At 34.8% G+C, this 11,993-nt stretch overlaps 1 pseudogene; it reads left to right on the plus strand.

Annotated features, from left to right (window-relative positions):
• The first annotated feature begins 7,471 nt into the window (after positions 1-7,471).
• LOC129306129 (pyruvate decarboxylase 1-like) lies at positions 7,472-11,952 on the plus strand (annotated as a pseudogene).
• Positions 11,953-11,993: the final 41 nt, after the last annotated feature.

Consider the following 11,993-nt stretch of genomic DNA (forward strand, 5'->3'; position numbering starts at 1 on the left):
CTCTCCAAGCAAGGATTACTTACCAACCATTTATTATATATCCATTTAAAATTTAAATGTTTTTATTTTATGATTGAAACTCTTAAATTTATAATTATTAAATTGGTATTTGCAATTTATATTTTTAAAAAATTATGGAACATATAATTGTTATTAAGGTTGTTAAACTCGTTGTTTCTCAATCCACAAGTTATCAACACAGTTAACTCTACTTTAATTGTTCTCATCCCAAAGAAACATCTGCCAAAAAGCCTGAAAGATCTTAAGCCTATTAGTCTATGCAATGTGGTCTTTAAAGTTATTATGAAGATTATTACTATGCGGCTGAAACACATTCTCCCTAACATCATTTCTTCTTATCAGTGTAGTTTTGTTCCAAGGTGACATGGCTCCAACAATATTATCGTGGCTCAAGAAGTTATATACTCTATGAGAAATATACGAGGAAAGCATGGATTTATGGCAATCAAAATTGACCTAAGGAAAGCGTATGATCGAGTAAACTAGAATTTCTCTGCCTAATGTATGGACGAACTTCAATTTCCAGACAACATAAAAGCTGTCGTTATGAATTATGTTACCTTGGCATCTATACAGTTGATCTAGAATGGACAAAAAGCGGAATTATCCCTATACCTTTGTGTGATCTACTTAGAGAAATTAGCCCGCTTGATTCAAGAAAAATGGAGGAAGGGATATGACAACATATCAGATTAGGTAAAACTGGACCTCCACTGTCACACCTATACTTTACTGATGATATAATTATTTTTGCAAAAGCTTCATCCTAACAAGCTGATGCTGTACATGAGTACTTGGGGAAGTTTTGTGCAAGTTCTAGAATGAAAATCAATGCCATGAAAACCAATATGTTTTTCTCCAAGAATGTCCACCATGTGAAGAAATCAACGTAAAACTCAATGTCAACAGGATTACTGATCTTGGTCGCTATTTGGGAGTGCCTCTTTTGCATAAAAAGGTGGATAAAGACACCTTCATAGATGCAATGGATAAGGTGAAGAAACGACTATCTAATTGGAAAGCTTCTATGTAATGTCTGCCTTGACATGATCAGGACAATACTCTAACATGCCATTGTAATAACCTGAATTAATTAAAATTTTAAATAAAAGTTATTACAACCTAAAGGCTTAAAAGTAATTGATTTAAAACATTGGGATCCCAAGAAAAAGCCTTTTTCAAAAGTTGTTTGAGCTCAAGCTACAGTTTAAAGTAAATCAAATGCAATAACTGAAGCATGTAAACACAAATCAGTACTTAAAAACACAAAAGGAGTAATCTAAAAAATTTCAAAATTTGCACTATTCGTCACAACGCAGGCCACACTCACCGTAATGGATGGCACAGAGGGACAAGTTCCTCATCATGAATTGCACCATGACATGACAACATGCACCAAGGCATGCGCCTACTATCATGACAGCAAATTGATATCATGATAGCACTTTGAACTTCCGGAGCAAGCTGTTTCGCCATCCGACGTTCGATTTAAGTTGTTCAAATGTTCACACAAAACTTTTCGAGCCCTCTAGCTAATGGCATCAGTCTCACCCCCAAATTTTTAACTATTAAAAAGGTAAACAATCAAACCCAAAATGATCTATTTTCATTTCAAAACACACTCAATGATGTCCAAAACCCACAACCTAGTGCCATTAGCTTTGGAATCATTTTGACCAACTCAAATGGACCACGTACAACATATGAGGTGAATCTTATCACACAAATAATCTTTCACACACAAAATGACCACTAAACCCCCAATTCTCAACAATGTAAAGGGGTGGATCAAATTTAACATAATAATCATTTTAATCTTTTCAACACATAAACATTTCAATCCTATCACTTGTATTAGTATCTTATCCTTTCACACACATTTAATCACAATTACTACAAGCTTAGGTCAAGATACACACACATTCCACAAATTCATACAAGTGATTACTAAAACAATGAAATGTTCCTAAGTTGGCACAATATTTAAAATATTTCTTATAAAAACCAAAATGATAAGGAAGAAAAGCTATACAAATGAGCTCTTCACTCTTGCCCCTATCGAAGACCTCACCTATAAAATATAACTTCAAGGTGAGATAAACATCTTAGTAATAGAATAATTCACCACCATCAATTAACATGCACAACCAAAAACGAGTAAAGCTTATATACTTCAAAATTACTCTTTTAACATATTCAACCATATACTTTTCATGAGCACAAATTGTTTACTACTAGCATAATCATTCTACCATCCGAGCCTCCATATCACCTCGACTAAAACTATAGGCTCTTGGACTGTGTGCACATTTACAATGGCTTGAGCTCACCTTTGGTGGTAGGATCACCCAGTTAAAAGTGTCCTATCCTACTTCTGGACTATGGTCTCCCCCTATCACACACAAATTGGGGTGTCGTTACTCCAATATTGTATCTCTAATACTAAAGAGCGTCAATATCTAATGATATATCCCACTTAGATACTAAGAAGATAATCTCTAACACTGTGCCTTACTAGACACTAAGGAGATACATGTCATATGAACTTTCACTACTCCTTCCTATGGGTGAACTCCCACCCCTTATCATGATCATACTCACACAACTCATATAACACATATTCCTTTCCAATTCTCATCAATTTCATATAAGACTTTCACAATGTTATAGTTTGAAAATCGTTTCACATGCACAAAATTATAGTTCACAATATGTAATGCTTTTAAATCACAAATAAAAAATTTACACATTTACTCACAAACAATTAAGCAATATAATTGAATAGTGTAAATTATTCCATTACTTTAACCCTTTATCACAAAAGGATTACCATAGTTTAATGTTCTCCACACTTTCTCTACGCACGATAAGGCTCGAGAATACTCAATCTACACAATTTAACGATCATTATTAATTACCACTCTAAATCAACCACAAATTCACTAGGTTTCAAGTACCCATAACTCTCAAATTCCTTATTTAATGACATCAACCCTTTCAAAACACTCTAATAATTCTATTTAGCATCCGAACATACCAAAATCATCAACCAACTATCCATATTGTCCTAAAACCTCAAATTCTCACATAGGGTTTGTTTAAACCTTAGTTGAAAATTTCAAATCACCATAAAACTCATAAACCTAGAGTTATAGGCTTGATTTAACTCCCTAAAACCTTAACTAAGTCAATGAGTTTGATCATTACCTAAGAAACACCAAATCCAAACATCAACCATACCTAACAGCATTAAAATTGGCATAAAAGGGAGAGAGAATGTGAAGGAAGCTTACCTAAGGTGTAGTAAGCTCAAAGTGCCTCCAATGTGATGTTGGAAGCAAGGCTTAGCAACCCCAAACCTTCCACCGCCATTTCTCTCATTTTCTTTCCTTCCTCTCTTCCAATTTTCAAACTATTTTGCGATTGATAAGTGTAAATTTTTGCATATGTGCCGTGACACATTGGTGTGTCCACCACGATGCATGGCATAGAAAATTCCAACCTTATTTTAGGTCTCTCTCCTTGCTACGGCCCACTCAATCTCTAATCTAACCCTCTTCTAAGGTTACCTAATGATCTATTACCTATATTAGCCTCTTAAAAACACCATCAAATAATAATTTATCTAATTTGCCTAAAATATCCTTATAAACACTGAAAATTTTTAGGATAAAAGTCTAGGATGTTACATTCTACACTCTCATTAACTGGTTGTGCAACACTGATAGCCTCAATCACTAATGCTATCCTCAAGTATGTCATGTAAACAAGTAATCTTCTTGCTAATACTCTTAAATCTCTCCACAAATCCAACTGTGCCTTTTTATGGGGTCACGCAGAGAGTACAAGAAAAACACACTTAGTGGCTTGAATAATGTGTGTAGATCAAAATAAGAAGAAGGGCTTGGACTTCAATGGTCTTCTATCTAAAACCAAGCTTATGCTATGAAGATTGGTTGGAGCTTGATAAAGAAGTGTGAAGACTTATGGGTTCAAGTTATTTGAGAAAAATATAAGTGTGGAAGTGATATTATCCTTAAGATTAAGGAGAAGAGACTTAGTTCTAACCTTTGGAAGGGCATTAAAGCTACTTGGGATCACGTCAAGAATGGGCTACAGTGGTTTAATAATAACACCTTTGTGTATTGGAAATGGCATCAAAGTAGCTCTTTTACTATAAAATCAGCCTACAATGTACTATTTAGATCCAAAGAAGTGAGAATGACAAATGAAAGAAGCTGTGGAAAGTTAAGGCACCTCACAAATGTAAGACATTCATGTGGTTGGCATCCCAAAATAAGTTACTCACAAATGAAGAGAGATTCGGAAGAGTTATGAGTGCAAATAATCTTTGCTCGTGGTGTAATGATGTAATTGAAAGTAGTATGCACATCCATCAATTACACCGTCACAAGACAATTATAGAGGTCTGTGATCAATTCTAGGTATCAATGTGAGTTCTTTCATCTTCACACAATTGATGAATTGATTAGTTGGAACATGAAATAAGGCATAAAACCTAAGTTTCAACTAGAAAATGGTCTATTCATGGTTATATGCTAGAATGTTTAATAAAGAAGGAATGAACAGATATTTGAGGACAAAAGTTGCTTCAACGAATGTATTATTGCTCAGGCAAGGGGCATGATAAGATGCTTGGAGAAAGTTTAGACCAAGACAAGTGCCATTAACTGGCAAGGAAATGAGATTCAGAATAGAGACATGAGATGGAAACCTTCAAAGCTGAGCTAGGTCTCACTTTGTGTAGATGGTGCTATCTCGTCATCACAACAGATTTATGGGTATGGTGGTTTGTTAAGGAACTTGGTTGGGGAATTCATTATGAGTTTTAGCTTGCACCTAGATGATGGTGATCATCTATCAGTAGAGCTTTAGGCTATTTTAACAGGTCTAAAGATTGCTTGGGATGCTAGCATTAGAAAAGTTGTGGTGGAATCTAATTTAGCTGAAGCCATTTCATTGAGAGAGGACACCAACTACTCTCTACATATTAACTATCATATAATTATGGAAATTCATGATTTGGTGAAAATGGGAGGTTAGAATCTATCAAATTTCCAATGATGCCAATGCTGCTGTAAATCATCTAGTGAAACAAGCGCTTGATGCATGACCTAGTTTGCACATTATTATTAGTTCCCCCATGAAGAGTCTTAGACTTTGCATGGATATCACGTGTACTGTAGTAGAGTCTAGAGTTTAGGCTCTTCTATTTTTATAAAAAATAAAAGGTTGTAAATTCATAACAGGGATATAAACTTGAAACGTAAACTAGAATTGTAAACTCATAAGAGTTTACTTCTATTCATAAATAGCCTTTAAAATTATATGATTAAATAATTAAAATATAAAATATAATCATAATTTAATTTATACATATTTCAAGTATAATTCATTATAATTAAATCTATCTACATTCAAAAATTATTATACTCAACATAAAAATTTCAAAATAGAGCAACTTATTTTTGTATTTTTTGTTTTCTTTTTTTATTAATATTAGTTTTTGTGTTTTTAGTTTTATTTTTTATTGAACCGGATCCTACCGCTTCTATGAATCAAATTTAACATAGCATATACCTATCTTACTCAACAAGTTATGAGTAGATTGACATGACTTTATAAATTAAAAATGTAAAAATAGTAAATTCAAAGAGTTAACTTGTGAGTTTAATCGAATTTTATTTAATGTAAATTTATGAGCAAGTTAATATAATTTCATAATTTAAAAATATAAAAATAATAAACTCATAAAGTCAACACGAAAGTTTAATAGTAACAATTGTTATTGATTTTGTTTTTTATATTTAATTCTCATTTTCCTGAAAATAATATAAAAATGGCAGGAAATTTTACCTTCCATAACATGGGCCCCACAGCATGGGTCCCAAGTTCCCTTCCATACAGTAATTGTCTGGGCATTAATTATACCAGAACGAATGAAATAAGGAAAGAACTGAAAACAGGAGAAAACAACAGCGAACACCCCTGGTTGGAGGTCCCAAATGAAAAGGGTCAGCATTATAGCCCCCAAAGCAAGGGCATCAACGTCCTTTTCTAATTTAAAGAAAAGGTATATATTATATTGGATTAAAATGCAAAAATATTCATTAAGTGATCAATCAAAAGCATTCAGCAGTTTAAAATAAAAAAAATAAAAATATCCATAACATTATCAAAATTAGTATAAAAATGACCAAATCATTAATTTTTCCATAATACCATTAATTTTCAGTGTTAAATACTAATTGTACTTGCCACATGTCAATCTTTGCTGACGTGAACCAAAAAAGGGATAAAAATATCCACAAAAAAAGGAGTATTCGGTAGGTTAAAGTGAAAAAAAAGATAAAAATATCCATAACGTTACAAAAGTTAGCATAGAAATAACCAATCCATCAAATCCCTTAAATGTGGATTGTTTATTTGACACATAAGCAGAAGTTGACCATATTTTCGTTGACGTGAACAAAAAATATTCTCAAATAAAATTCTATGAAGGTTGATCAGTCATCATATAAATATTATGTGAAAAAATGTCATTTTGATGAACATCAAGTTAAATCGCTCGCTTCTTTACAGTGGTAGCAAAAATTATTTGAAAATTTCAAACCTATCATAAATGAAATTGTTTAAAGTTATAACAATATTTTTAAGATAAGCAGCATAAGAGGTGTGCTTAGTCTTAATATTCAATTATGTACCACCTATATCATCATATTGAACCTCAGGTTTTGTAGATAAGAAAAATGAGTGAGGAGAGAGAAAGGAAGTAGGTGGGATACGCCAGCGAAAAAATGAGATTTGGTGGGATACGTCATTAATCAACCTCTATAGAAATTCATTTAAAAATATTTTTTGTTTATGTCAGCAAAAACGGTCAACTTCTACTTAGGTGTTATCTAAATGGTTAACATTTAATGAATTTTAATGGATTAATTACTTTTACACCAATTTTAATAATGTTATGAGTATTTTTACCTTTTTTTTCTTATCCTAAACTATTAGATGCTCTTGGCTAACAAAACCTTAGGGCCTCCAAGAAGAACCGTTATTGCGGACCCACATTTTTATCATGAATTGCTGTTATTTAATAAAAACATGTTATACTGCACTAGTTTAATTAGATAAATTTTATAGTCATTAATTTTAATTACTTTATTTCTGAAATAGAGTTCCTTTTAATTTATTATATTTCAATCTATCATTATTAGTAACAAAATTAATTTATATGTATAATTTATTATAATTATATAACATGTTATATTTTTATTTCACACAGCATAGCAGCATACAGAGCATAAATGACATAAAAATGATGGGGGCATTGCCTATGCAAAAATTTCTCACGGTCTTCCTGTCCCCTTGCCCAAGTATATGACTCTGAATAGTGCCCATGGTTTTTCTTTTGGCGACCATGCCACAACCTATAAATAAACCATCGTCTCAAAACCTCTTCATAAACCCATCAACAGCCCTTTACTCTACTGAGCCATGCACGCTTCTTGAATTTCCATACCCATTTTCCCATCCATGGAGAAGTCTAATACGCAAGTCGGTTCAACTGCTCCGCCCAGCTCGGCTCCGGCGCCGGTTCAGCCTTCTGCTTCCAGTGGCACCTTGGGTTGCTACTTGGCTTGGCGATTGGTCGAGATTGGCGTGAGTGATGTCTTTTTCGTGCCGGGTGACTTCAATTTGACCCTTCTGGACCATCTGATCGCCGAGCCACAGCTCAATGTGGTCGGCTGCTGCAACGAGCTCAACGCCGGCTACGCACGTGCCAAGGGCGTTGAAGCGTGTGTGGTCACCTTCACCGTCGGTGGGCTCAGCGTTCTGAATGCCATCGCTGGAGCTTACAGCGAGAATTTGCCACTTATTTGTATCGTTGGGGGGCCGAATTCCAATAATTATGGGACGAACCGGGTCATTCATCACACAACGGTTTGCCCGATTTCACCCAAGAGCTACGCTGCTTTCAGACTGTCACTTATTTCCAGGTGAGCAGTGATTATTGTTGTTGTTATTTCGTTCAATTTATTTGTTCTCACTTTAAAGCACTGATCTCTAATTTGGTGATGAATGATCCTTTCAGGCAGTGTTAAATAACTTGGATGATGCACATGAGCTCATTGATACAGCAATATCAACTGCTTTGAAGGAAAGCAAGCCGGTTTATTGAGCGTAAGCTGTAATTTATCTGGAATTCCTCATCCAACTTTTGCCCGAGACCCAGTTCCGTTTTATCTTGCACCAACGTATGACTTCTTTTTGTTACTTACTCACATTGTTTTAGTTTAATCCTTTTTTTTGTAATTTCATTATTGCTTATTCCGAATTTATATGACAATTTATATTCTTGCCTCTGGAATGTGAAAGTTCATTTGTCATGGAGGAAGTATTGTATGCGTGATTCACAAGTAGTTTGCCTGCGTTGCATCTTGAAATTAACTCCATGAGTTTATGAAGCATTCTTTGTCGACTTTTCTTAGACTTCTTAACACTTACATCTACTCATGTATGTGTAATTTACTGCACTTGTTTTGAGAATGTGATTTACTTTATATTCTCTGCTTCCGTGATAGAGTATGGGTCTGAGAGTAACTTCCATTTCCCTTTTCTCAATCATGTTCTGTTTGTTCTTACAACCCTTCGTGGGATTACAGTAACGTACTTTGTTTTATGCAGCGTGAGCAACCAGTTAGGACTAGAAGCTGCTGTGGAAGCAACAGCCGCCGTGCTAGACAAAGCTGTGAAGCGAGTCATAGTGGGTGGGCCAAAACTAAGGGTGGCAAAGGCGCAACAGGCCCTTTTGGAGTTAATTGAAGCCAGTGGATATCCAATAGCTGTAATGCCCTCAGGGAAGGGGCTCGTACCAGAGCATCATCCACATTTCATTGGGGCATACTGGGGTGCTGTTAGTACAACATTTTGTGGCGAGATAGTGGAGTCTGCTGGTGCCTATATTTTTGTTGGCCCTATCTTCAATGACTACAGCTCTGTCGGATACTCATTGTTGGTAAAGAAGGAGAAAGCAATAACAGCCTAATTGGATGACTATCGGCAACGGTCCCTCCTTGGGATGGGTTTTCATGGTTGATTTCTTAACTGCATTGTCCAAGAAGCTGAAGAGAAACAGCACAGCTGTGGAGAATTACCGGCGGATCTTTGTTCCCCCTGGCATTCCTTTGAAGCGGGAGAACAATGAACCTTTAAGAGTTAACATTCTATTTAAGCACATTCAGGTAAGTTTCTAAAGATTATACAAGTCTTGCTCATGCTTAACCAAATGATGTATCACTTGTCAATTGATCGGGGATCAACTACTTAAATTAAAGCATTGGGTATTTTTTTAAAGAATGCAAACACGAAGCCCAATTAGTTGCTATATTGCTGACTAATTGATGCTAGATAACTAGATATTCATACAAGGTTGTCAACAATATCCATTGATTTAGGTGAAATTAGGTTTTTTATTTCTTAAATTCTTAGGTTTCTTGGCTTTTTGACATGGTATTAGAGTATAACTGACCAGATAGTTTGAACTTTCCGCCTTTATTCCCTAGTTCTATAAAAAATTTCAGTTCAGACTGGAATTTTCATACAAGGTTGGTGTTAGCATGTACTCTACGATTCAAACTCATGCGGGTTGGTGGTATCTTAAAATTATGAAAACCACTATTAGTTTGTACGTAAAAAGTGAAGTTTCTAGTGGCTCTTTGATAGATCATATTGGTAGCCTTATGGTCCCTTAAAGAGATTCATTATTTTAAACCATTTCTATGATTTGCATTAGTTGTGTGAATATAATTTTGAACATTTCTCATAGACTTGGAACAAACTATTCCATAATACGTCATGTACAGCAAATTCAGAGTCTGTTTTGATTTGCCTGACCAAATTCCTCAAGTAAGTTCTCCTTTTAGTTCATTAATTGAATCTGTTGAACAGAACCTGCTGGGTGGAGATACTGCCATCATTGCTGAAGATTCTTGGTTCAACCATCAGAAGCTTCGTCTCCCTAATAACTGCGGGTAAGTTTTATAAAATATTTGCATTGAACAATGCACTAATTATGTCTAACGTACATTAACAACACCAAACTTTCAGTTATGAATTCCAGATGCAATATGGATCTATTGGTTGGTCAGTAGGTGCTGCTCTTGGATATGCAGAAGCTGCAAAAGATAAGCGTGTAATTGCTTGCATTGGGGATGGGAGTTTTCAGGTCCGTAAGATTATGAAAATTGAAACAGTCTACTAGATATCCTGATAATAATTTTTTTCTCAATCATTATACATGAAAAGCTCAGATTTTAAGGCATTTTCACAAAACAGAAGGTATTGCTATAGCTGATAATGGTCATAAATATTAACAATTTGATGGGATGTCATTATAGGTAACAGTGCAGGATATTTCAACAATGATCCGCTGTGGACAAAGGAACATCATATTCCTTATCAACAATGGCGGTTATACCAATGAAGTTGAGATTCATGATGGCCCATACCATGTGATCAAGGATTGGGACTACACTGGCCTTGTTGATGCTATTCATAATGGAGAGGGCAAATGCTGGACGGCAAAGGTTAGCATGAATGGAACAGTTAATCCTGATATGTCATTAGGTTATATGCATCATAAAGTCGAATATTTTTGATAAAGTAGAACTGTGGCTGATGATGAGCTTTCACATTATCTTCATGCTTTTCTGCATGTCCATGATGTCTATGGCTACTTGAGAGCCGTTGCGGAACTGCTTAAGTTAAAAAAGGTTTCACAAATCCTCTTAAATTCTAGCTGGTTCCAAACTACACATAGTTTGTCTAAAATTTGTTTTGAACTAGTTTAATATCAAATATTTTTTGGTAAATCTTTGTGAACACTTTTGTTGAACTTTGAGGTTAACTATCAAGAGAAACAGAAATATAGAAAACTTTGATTGAAAGAAAAAATGATTTGTTTCAAAAATGTTGGAAATTTTTTTAGCTAATTTTGATTTAAAAGCTGACTCAATTATTTATTAGTTGTTAATATTAATTATCACATGTCTAGGCTCTGTTTATCTCATGGCCACTGGTCAGATGGACGTAGGTTTAAGAACTGCGAATTCATGCTCACAAAGTAGATTATTTTAGAGATTATAATAAAATTAGTACTTTTCTCAGTAATTTAAAATTAAGTATTTTCGTAAAATATAGTGTGCTTTAATCACTCCAAACTTAAAAAAAAATCTATATGCCAATAGGCGTGTTGGATATTATGAAATTATTCATGGGTCTTAAATATTTTAAATAAACCTGTGACTTTAAATAACGCGCGGACGAAGCATGTCTACCAAAATAAAATGAAGCAGAATGGAATGAAAAGGAATACTCGCTTCATTAACCCTATAATCTTGTTATTGATGCCTCATAAAGCTCTTCCATGAAGTGTTTTGGTCATGTTACTGATGGACTGTGTTGCTGCAAGTGTAGGCACGAAGTGAGGATGATCTAACAGAAGCAATTGCAACAGCTACGGGACCAAATAAAGGCTCTGTGTGTTTCGTAGAAGTTTTTGTTCACAAGGATGATGCCAGCAAAGAATTGCTGGAGTGGGGATCACGCGTTGCTGCAGCTAACGGCCGTCCTCCAAATCCTCGATAGAATTTCGTATGCAATAATCTGCGCTATGATTCAGCGATTTCCCGCTTGAGAACCTGTACAGAAGAAACCTACCAGATTTGGGAAACAAGATAAGAAATATTCTTTGTCATTTCAGGGGCCTCCAACTTGTCCCTCAGATTCCATCTTGATTGTAATGTGGGATAAATATTGATCCAAGTACTCTTCTTTGAAATGTAGTCCGGGAGGACTTATTAGAGAGAAATTTTATCAAATAAATTATCTCCGAAGGATTTCTAATTGAAATCAAGATCAAACAGATAGTTTAAGAGCAAACGGATCTTTAC

The sequence above is a fragment of the Prosopis cineraria genome, unplaced genomic scaffold (assembly GCF_029017545.1).
Source record: "Prosopis cineraria cultivar Desert tree isolate PC_DT_omini unplaced genomic scaffold, ASM2901754v1 PC3, whole genome shotgun sequence".
Classification (NCBI taxonomy): Eukaryota; Viridiplantae; Streptophyta; class Magnoliopsida; order Fabales; family Fabaceae; genus Prosopis; species Prosopis cineraria.